The following is a 9,045-nucleotide window of genomic DNA, read 5'->3' on the forward strand; positions in this document are numbered from 1 at the left end:
CTCACAATTGTCTGGGAGCCATATGCCGTCACCGGAAGAGCCATATATGGCTCGCGAGCCATAGGTTCCCGACCGCTGGTGTAGTGTATAGTGTAGTGTATAGTGTAGTGTATAGTGTAGTGTATAGTAGTGTAGTGTATAGTGTAGTGTATAGTAGTGTATAGTGTAGTGTATCGTAGTGTACTAGTAGTGTATAGTGTAGTGTATAGTAATGTATGGTAATGTATAGTAGTGTATTGTAGTGTATAGTGTAGTGTAGTGTAGTGTATAGTGTAGTGTATAGTTTGTGATGTGGCCATCACAACAAGGACCTGTCCACCAAAACATGAAGTGGTAGATTAGTGAGATGAGAGACCTGGAGACAAGACACAGGCCAGTGAGATGAGAGATGAATAAGCGGTAGAGTTTGGAGAGCTATAGACATACAGATTAGTGGTCACAAGCACACACATGTTACATGACCCGCCAGCACATGTCAGCTTTCTTTTACGTGGCTCTGGAAAATGTGGCTGAAGATCCCCCGCTCGAGAGTGGATTGGCAGCAAGGTGGCTCTGCACGACGCGAGGAAGCAGCAAGGTTGGACTGGACAACACTCGAGACTTTAATTGCATTTCAGGGCGAGCCACAGGTGCCACGATCGCACGTGGGCACTCGGTCAGTCGCGACGAAACCTACAGATCACATTCATTTAAGCAACACACAAGGTACACAGCAAATGCCACTTGTACGCAGTTAGTGCTTCGCTTTGGGCCAGTTCATTAGCAGACAACCGCTGGAGTAATTTTGAACTTTGCTCTTAACATCCCCGAGTGATTTCACTGTGCCACGTGCTGCTATTCTGCGCGCAGTAGCGAAGCTGCCTTGTCAACGATGAGAGGCGACTCCTCGCACCGATGATGGCGATGGCGGAGGCGATTGGATTCGTAGCCGGATCAAGCGGTGCCAGTCCCCCTTTATACCGCGTCGACTCGTGTCGTCGCCGAGACTCCGCGAGCATCCACTACACACCACTCTCCACCTCCGCCACCGTCACGTCGAACAAAGACAGGTCCACGACGCCGCGCTCCACATCGACGTCGATCGGCGCAAACAGCCGACCGGCCAGGACCTCCGACCTCAGGTACGAGGTCCTCTGACGGCAGACGGTGCCCGAGCCCTCGCAGGTGGCCTGCAGGAACAAGGCGAGCTCCACGTGCTCGTCCGGCCACCTCGGCTCTCGCAGCAGCAGTGGCAGCAGGGGGCTGTCGGGGCCCAGCTCGTGGTGGAAGGTCAGCGGGAAGAGGAAGTAGGGCCAGGGCCGGGCCCCCAGCTGGTCCGGCCAGAAGTCGACGGCGCTCTGGCGGAGAGGCCGGCCCGGCCGCGAGCGGTAGAGCACGGCCGACACGGCCACGTCCAGCAGCGCCGACGGGCGCAGGTTGGCGACGCGGAACGCGAGGCGGCGGCGGCGTCGCTCCCCGCCGCAGCCCCCCCCAACACACCACCGCCACGTCGCTGAAGCGGATGGTGCCCGTGTGCGGCTTGGGCCGCGCCATCTTGGCCACGAACGCTCCTGGGGGCGGCACGGGGGCGGCTCGGCCGCCGGGGTCAATTAATAATTGTCGCGCGCACAGCGCGTCCCAAGAGACCCGGGAGGGTCCCGCTACGTCGGGATGTTGGGCTGAGGGGGGCCGCATTCACCCAATGAAGCCAAACTGCGATTGTGCTCACACCGACCTGAAGCTTTCGTCTCCGCTCCAGTTTCTCATCATCTCCACTCTCGCGAGCACCGCTTAGTTTCACTTGTCAAACGTCACAACTTGACCACTACCCCCGAGGGCGCTCTCGGTGCCAAACCACGAGACCGAGAAGCCGTTGGGGACTCGCACTCCCGTCGTAGGTCGCTCACAAACTTGGGAGACGGTGACCTCTTGATGAGGTTTATCCAAATGTATTCTGATAGTGACCCTAAGAAAAGCGGACCACAAAGCAGTTCTACAGGAACCGTGGACGGTTTCTGCCTAATGCACAGAGGCCGAGTGCCTGTTGTGCGCGTTGTAGGTGACCTGCGTCTATCCTCGCATCACTAGCATTGAAACGGGCGTTTTACTTCCCCCCCCCCCCCCCGCCAACCCCCATGAATCCGGCGGCCACGTGGCGCGGAAACTCAGAGGAGCCCCCCACGTGTCCGGGCACGGCTCTAGCCACGGGCGGGGGGGGGGGGGGGGGCTGCTCCGGACGCCGAATCCACGGGGAGGAGGAGGAGAGCAAAGCCACAACATTTACAAGGGGAGTGTGACGCTTCGCCAGTAATTACAAACTAGCGTCGTCGAGTGGACGGCCAAGATTTGTCGAGAAATCCGTCCCGTTTCGTTCCTTGGAGGGATAGATGCGACGACGTCACACGCCGCGAGCCCTTCGCGTGCGAAGAGGGGAAAGTAACGAATGCACGCAGATTACAATGGGCGGCCATTGCTGGTCGGGTCACTCGAGGTAATCAACGTGAACTAGCTCAGATCCACTGCTGGATTATATGTTTCCCGCCCGAGGACGGCCGCTTGTGTTGACTTTACCGAAAGAACCAAAGGGGTGTGGATTCCAGCAGTCACGAAAGCTTCAAATCACATCGTGCTCATTGATATTCTTGGGTCAATGGGTAAAGTCACGTAGATAGGCTCAAAGAAAATAACAAAAAACAACAAAAAACGACGACGCTTCGATCGCAACACAAGATGAAACGTCCCGTAGACCCAAGCTTATTAATTGCTACAGTCACGGAAGCTTGAGGTCAAGATGCTCATTTCTGGCCAACCCTCACATCAACTGTGTCGCTCATCTCCAGGAGAGGTCCCGAGTGGCAACGTGCGCGCAAGGAGTCCCGCTGGGATCGGCTCAGCAGCCGCCCCCCGCTCCACGGGGCCACACACACGGCTGACAGAGGAGCGCTTTGAACGTTGGCAGGAAAGCTTCATCAGAGGACTGCATCCCGCGCGAATGTGAGGGAGCGTGCGAGAGACTGTGGGAGCCCGTGCCTGCGATGGACGCTGGAATTCGGAAGCCACGGAGGAGTGCGATTATAGCCACGCAACCCCCAACGGTGCGGGTCGCGGTGGCAGTAAAACCACCACGGTAGCGGAGTATGGGCAGCAAAACGACGGCAACTCTGTCTGTGCCACACTCCCTCCTCCCGCTCACACCGCCGCGTCTCACTCGCTCACACGCACGCTGAGACAAATGTCCTCGGTGTAACCGTAGTCAACTTGTGGGGCGAGTGCTGTTTGCGAGCACATACGAAGGAGGAGCACGAAGGGATGGATGGCCAGCACCACACCCGTCAGCCTCCGTCTCCTCGGTGGCGATATTCACACACGTGGAGTGGTGGTGGTGATGTTCACACACGTGGTGTGGTGGCGATGTTCACACACGTGGAGTGGTGGTGGTGATGTTCACACACGTGGTGTGGTGGTGGTGGTGTTTACACACGTGGTGTGGTGGTGGTGGTGTTTACACACTATCTCTAACACACACACACTGTCTCGAACACACACACACTAACACACACACGCACTGTCTCTCACACACTAACACACACACTAACACACACACACTAACACACACACACTGTCTCTAACACACACACTAACACACACTAACACACACTAACACACTCTAACACACACTAACACACTAACACACACACTAACACACACTAACACACACACACTAACACACACACACACTAACACACACACACACTAACACACACTAACACACACTGCCTCTCTCACCGGTCATGAACGCGTCCAGCATGAGTCCCAGCACCATGTGCGTGCCCAGCAGCGCGGCGGCCGCGGGGCACGCCTCGGGGTCGGGGTGCATGGCCCCGTAGCCCACGGTCAGCTGCGTCTCCAGGGCGAACGAGAATGCGGCGAGCAGCCCCGTGAGCCGCCGCACGCACACGGCGCCCGAGGGGGGCGGGGGGCCCAGGTCGCCGTGCAGCAGCGCCAGCGCGTACCAGGCGAGGCCGAACAGGAGCCACGAGAGCGTGAAGCTGGCGGCGAACGCGAGCAGCACCAACCCCCAGCGCAGCTCCAGCAGCCACGTCCACAGGTCGCCGAGGCGGCGCAGCGCGGCGCGGGGACCCCGCGGAGCCCAGCGCCGGCGGCTCGAGCCGTCCCGGCCGATCAGACGGCCGCCGCCGCCCCCCCCGGGGACGCCGTGGGGCCGGTGTCCGCCTGGGGAGGGGGGAGCCGGGGCCGGCCTCCACGGCCAGGGACACAGGCGCCGCAGGCGACTGGGTCGAGTCACCGACTCGCTGCTTCTCATCCGGGTCGGGGGTCTTCTCGGCTTTGCCTGCACTGCGAGTCTGGCTCGCTGTGGTGTCAGTGCCCCGTCTAGGTTGCACGCCCTGGCGACAAATTTAACATAATAAAATACAATTCTCACGACGTTTCGGCCACAACGCAAGCAGCCGTCCTCAGGTGAAGAACAGGTCTGTCGGGAAGACGGCGTCTGAATGAAACACCACCAGGCTTGGCAGCGTATATTTAAGCTGGGTTGGAGGGGGGAAGGGGCGCCTTGACAAAGGAATCTGCATATCAAGAGGAATTTAGACACGGGGAGACACGCTGAGACACAGAGACACGGGGAGACACGCTGAGACACAGAGACACGGTGTGACACAGAGACACAGAGACACAGAGACACGGGGAGACACGCTGCGACACAGAGACACACAGACACGGAGAGACACAGAGACACGGTGTGACACAGAGACACGGGGAGACACGCTGCGACACAGAGACACACAGACACGGAGAGACACAGAGACACACAGAGACACGCTGAGACACAGAGACACGGGGAGAGACACAGAGACACATCGACGATGATGGTGATGATGGTGACGATGATGGTGATGATGGTGATGTTGACTATGGTGATGATGGTGACGATGATGGTGATGATGGTGATGTTGACTATGGTGATGATGGTGGCGATGGTGGTGATGGTGACGATGATGGTGACGATGGCGATGTATCCTGGTGGCGATGGTGGTGATGGTGACGATGATGGTGATGATGGTGATTGTACCCTGGTGGCGATGATGATGGTGATGATGGTGGTGATGGTGACGATGATGGTGACGATGGTGATTGTACCCTGGTGGCGATGGTGATGATGGTGACGATGATGATGGTGGTGATGGTGACGATGGTGATGGTGACGATGATGGTGACGATGGTGATTGTACCCTCGTTGCGATGGTGATGATGATGATGGTAATAATGGTGGTGATGGTGATTGTACCCTGGTGGCGATGGTGGTGATGGTGGTGATGGTGGCGATGGTGATGATGGTGATTGTACCCTGGTGGTGATGATGATGGTGATGATGGTGATGATGGTGATGATGGCGATGTACCCTGGTGGCGATGGTGATTGTACCCTGGTGGTGGAGATGGTACCCTGGTGGTGACGATGGTGATGATGATGGTGATGATGGTGATGATGGTGACGATGGTGATGATGGTGATGATGGTGGTGATGGTGGCGATGGTGATGATGGTGACGATGATGGTGATGATGGTGACAATGGTGATTGTACCCTGGTGGTGATGATGGTGATGATGATGACGATGGCGATGTACCCTGGTGGCGATGGTGATGATGGTGATGATGGTGATGGTGGACGATGATGGTGATGATGGTGATGGTGATGATGATGGTGATGATGGTGGTGGTGATGATGGTTGTGGTGATGGTAGCGAGTAGCAGCAGCACCTATGAAGGTAGACACAGACAAAGATCCCCCGTGTAGCCTCTACAGACTGCAGGGGCAAGTGCTGTTAGTAGCGAGTAGCAGCACCTATGAAGGTAGACACAGACAAAGATCCCACAACCACCACCACCACAACCACCACCACAACAACCACCACCACCACCCCCATCATCACCACCCACAACCACCACAACCACCACCACAACAACCACCACCACAAGCACTACCACCACAACCACCATCACAACCACCACCACAACCACCACCACCACCATCACAACCATCACAACCATCACAACAACCACCACAACAACCACTACCATCACAACTACCACCACAACCACCACCATCACAACCACCACAACCACCACCATCCACAACCACCACAACCACCATCACAACCACCACCACAACCACCACCATCACAACCACCACAACCACCACCATCACCACCACCACCACAACCACCACCATCACCACAACCACCACAACCACCACCACCACAACCACCACAACCACCACCATCACAACCACCATCACAACCACCCACAACCACCACCACAACCACCACCACAACCACCACCATCACCACCACCACAACCACCACCAACCACCCCACCATCACCACAACCCCCACCATCACCACAACCACCACCACAACCACCACCACAACAACCACCACAACAACCATCACCACCACAACCACCAACCCCACCACCATCACCATCACCACCACAACCACCACCATCACAACCACCATCACCACAACCACCACAACCACAACCACCACCACAACAACCACCACCACTACAACCACACCACAACCACCACCATCACAACCACCACCACAACCACCACCACCACAACCACCACCACAACAACCACCACAACAACCATCACCACCACAACCCACCAACCCCCACCACCATCACCATCACCACCACAACCACCACCATCACAACCACCATCACCACAACCACCACAACCACAACCACCACCACCACACCACCACCACTACAACCACCACCACAACCACCACCATCACAACCACCACCACAACCACCACCACCACAACCACCACCACAACAACCACCACAACAACCATCACCACCACAACCATCACCATCACCACCACAACCACCACCACAACAACCACCACCACCACAACCACAACCACCACAACCGCGATGAGAATTTCTCACCTCGGGTTGCAGTTCACACGAGGCGGCAGGAGCAGCTGCTGCTGCTGCCTCGTGACGTCACGCGGCACAGGCCGTGACGTCACTTCCGGGATTCAAGTTCAAGTTTTCGGTGTCGCCCCGGGAGCCATTCGGCTCTTGAATCGGGTGCAACGGCAACAACAGGAAACATGAACACGCACTAGAAACATCTTAAAGTGAATACTCCCCTCCCGCAACGAGCGGCTCTGTAACTTAAATAAATTATGTTAATGAGCCCCCAGTCACCGGGCGTGGCTTTGCCCAAATAAGGATTGGCACTGGGATGGAGGTGACGTCACGCCCAAGAGCTTCGCGGTCGGGAGTGGGTGACATGACGTCACTTGCGAGGCACACCGCCCCCTGGCGTTTGTCGCCGATGAGGTCACGCTGCGCGGTGACGTCAGAGAGCGGGGTCAGAGTTCAAGTTTGTCGTTGTTGGCAGTGACGTGGTGAGCGCTGCGCTCCGCACCGACCAGCCGAGTTCCATTCCCGCTCGTGGCCAACGCCGCCAGTGGCCACTTTCTGAGCCGGTCCTGAGCCTCCCCTACGTCGACTCAGCCTCAAACGAGTACCCGGTGCGGTGTGTCAACATCGCCAGCACTGGGGAGACAAAGGCGGCCGGGCGTGGTGCTGCCACCCACCCCCTCGTGTGCCGTCCCACCCTTAATAGGTGCTCGCTAACAGCACTTGCCCCTACAGTCTGTGTGTTGGGAGCAAGTTTGAGTGGCGTGTAGTCGTGGGAGTTGAACGGGCGCCTGCTGCTACTGACAGTCGTTGACTGCGGTGGGACAGACGCTGATAGACAGACACACACAGACAGACAAGACAGGCGGACAGACACAGACAAGAGGAACACAGAGACAGAGAGACGACATAGACACAGAGAGAGGCAGAGAGAGACACACAGAGGCGAACAGAGACACAGAGGGACTGAGAGATGTTGAATCGAACACACTGAACTCGCTCCATTGACAGAGATTCCTCGATCTTTGCCCATCCCCGGAAGTCGTTCTAGTTTCTATTTCCCTGTGTGGTGTGTAGTGCAAGCAGTGTGGGATATCGATGTACACAGATATGAACAAGATCAGCAGACAAGACGTCTTTCATCTAACAGTGTCTCCGCGAAACAAAGGAATGTTTTACACAAAATATAATTACTGCAGCATTCAGTGCAAGTCAACTGTGGACCGGTTGTGGTGTACAATTTATACGTAAATATACAAGCACACGACTTCATTTATCTGTGACGAACGCTGCACTTTCCATCGCTTTCATGCAGGGGGCGATGCAAACCTACGCGCCCCCTGCATGAACGACGGAGGCGCAGGGACAGACGTTCGATCGCGTTGGAATCGATCTGCAGACGGCGGTCTTCTGGCACGGCCAGCAGCTCTGTGTCGCCTCATCTCAACCCCGCGACCCCAACCAGTTGAAAGTCCGCATCAAACAGAACCCCGGCAAGGCCATCTACTTCACGACGAGAGAAAATTCACACTAAATGTCGTTTTCAATGAAGTCTTCCAGATGTAAAATAACAAGCTTTTAATGAATAAACACAATCATCAAATTCAAAACATAATACAATTCAAAGTTGTTTCATTTTCAAACTTTAAAACGGAGCATCGGGAGTTTGCGTGGATGCGTCGTTCGTGTGCAATTTTTTCGTGACTTTCCTGGCCCAAGGCCGTGAATGGTCGTGAGGGGGCTGCAGGCGGTCAGGCTTGCTTCAACCCCATGGTTGTGAACATCCAGACGTTAATCAGCAAGGAGCATTTCTTATTCTAATTCGACAAAATCTACGTCAACACATAATACAAAATTATAATTCGTGTTGTAGAGAATCTATCTCCTCTACGTGTAACTTTTAAGTGGTATCCCTTGTAACTGATGAATGATCCGAGCGTGCTCGCTATTTCAAAGACAATGAGTTGCTGCTCCAGAGGGAGATGCTTCCTGAAAACACAAAAATACCCTTTGACCTGTATCACAAGCACAATGAGTCTCACCTGAGTTATCTGTACAGGTTACTTGCAAAACACACACTGTGTCATAACATCACTTATTCAA

General features: G+C 55.6%; 1 pseudogene; it reads right to left on the reverse strand.

Annotated features, from left to right (window-relative positions):
• Positions 1-403: 403 nt before the first annotated feature.
• Positions 404-7,033, reverse strand: LOC133362606 (inward rectifier potassium channel 13-like; annotated as a pseudogene).
• Positions 7,034-9,045: the final 2,012 nt, after the last annotated feature.

This window comes from Lethenteron reissneri, unplaced genomic scaffold, assembly GCF_015708825.2.
Source record: "Lethenteron reissneri isolate LAM-NWPU_2019-01 unplaced genomic scaffold, ASM1570882v1 scaffold_1544, whole genome shotgun sequence".
In the NCBI taxonomy this organism is placed as follows: domain Eukaryota; kingdom Metazoa; phylum Chordata; class Hyperoartia; order Petromyzontiformes; family Petromyzontidae; genus Lethenteron; species Lethenteron reissneri.